The 1853-nt window shown below is 37.0% G+C and overlaps 1 protein-coding gene across 1 annotated transcript in view; it reads right to left on the minus strand.

Annotated features, from left to right (window-relative positions):
- LOC106878516 (uncharacterized protein DDB_G0271670) overlaps positions 1-1853 on the minus strand; it is a 163002-nt gene that overhangs the window by 15752 nt on the left and 145397 nt on the right. The window lies entirely within an intron of this gene.

A 1853-nucleotide genomic window follows, 5' to 3' on the forward strand; every position in this document is an offset into this window, starting at 1 on the left:
ATGTATGTATGTATGTGTGTGTGTGTGTGTGTGAGAGAGAGAGAGAGAGAGAGAGAGAGAGAGAGAGAGAGAGAGAGGATAGGGAAAGATAAGTGGAGGGTTGGTGGAGGGGATTAAACGAAGAGCTCAAATGATATAGCAATATTGGAAAGGGGATGCGAACAATTTCAGGGGTTGGGATAGTGATGGCGGAGGTAAGCAAGGGTTTATTTCGGTTGTTTTAGTTTGCCTTATTATTATAGTGTTGATCTACAGCATACAAACCACTCATACACGCGCACGCACACACACATATACACACTGTTTTTTGCAAATATGTGCCTGTGTGTATACATACATACATACATACATACATACATACATACATACATACGTACATACATAGTGAGAGACTATTTATCGAAAATACGATGAATACTATCTCCAACTTCAGAGCCACATCTATCAGCCTTGTTAAATAACTGGTTAATCTTCGAATGAATTAACTGGGGAAGGCTTTTATTCACGATCATAGAGATTTTTGATTGAAACTTGAATTTAGTATGCAGTGAGTTACTACAAACAACATGGCTGGACACAGCATCAACAACAACACAACCGAGGAACAGAACGAAAACAACAGCTCAACAGGTAAATAAATTCTTTCTAGTTGTAGTTATAGAAGAAACCGTAATTGCAAAACTCATTTCTCTTGGAGTTATGAACTGAATATTGATCTATTTAAGTGCTACAAAAAAGCGAAACCAAGCACCGTTTTCGGCTATAATGTATCGATTGAAATCATATTGGGACGACCTGCATCCAGAATTAAATCCTTTTACTGCGAAGCAACTACGCCAACAAGCAACATTTGTAGAACATAGAAAGAAGGTTAATAACTGTAACATCATTAAAAAATCGGAAATTAACCTTCTTCCCAACTCTATAAACAAAAACTAAAAAGTGAATGATATAAGACCACCACGTGGTATCGCAGCTAGCGACATTCCAACAGATTCTATAGCGCCTGTCAGCCAAACTATATTACTGGCTCAAGTAACTGACCACCGTGCCCCTACTATGACTATGGTAAATAGCAGGCAAAAGCACTACGGTTATTGTAGTAGTAGTGGTAGCCAGGATGATATACCGGTGAAATGTGCCCTTACTGAACTTTTCTGAGAAAAAAATAACTTTGATTTTGAAGGACTCTCTCAAGGAAAGAGTATTCTCTTCCAAAGTAAGTAAAAGACCACCAGATACGACATTGAAAACTGTTAACGAAATTGGTGATGAGTATTTACTGTTGTGGACCCATATTCTAGCAGATTAACACCTGTCTATATGCTCTAGCTACTACTGTAAAGCAGTACATGAATGACATTCAAAAAGTAAACAAAACCGAAAGAACAAATTATTATGATGGGTTTTGAAGACAGAGAAAAAGATAACTGATTTATGGAAGACCACCAGTCATATAATGATGCCTATTGCATCAAACAAGCAAATCATTATACGTCCCACCAACAGAAAGTATAGAAGGAGATAAAAATGATGTTTAGAGGCAGCAAAAAGAGGACACCTCACTTGCAAACTGATTATCCTCAAGCAGGAACTAAAAGTTCTCAGTGAAAAACTCCGACATCAGAAGAGAATAACCGAGAGAAGAACAATAAACAAAAAATTTAACCTCAACCAGGCAGCAGTATACAGAGATATTCAGAGGAGGAGCAGTAAGTATCACGGAAGGTCCTTCACGAAAAATTTTATCATTTGAATATATATGAGCATGTCTAGATATGTAACTATATGCACGAGAATACATACATAAAGCAAAACATACAAATCTACACACATACATACATACATACATA

The sequence above is a fragment of the Octopus bimaculoides genome, chromosome 4, assembly GCF_001194135.2.
Source record: "Octopus bimaculoides isolate UCB-OBI-ISO-001 chromosome 4, ASM119413v2, whole genome shotgun sequence".
Classification (NCBI taxonomy): Eukaryota; Metazoa; Mollusca; class Cephalopoda; order Octopoda; family Octopodidae; genus Octopus; species Octopus bimaculoides.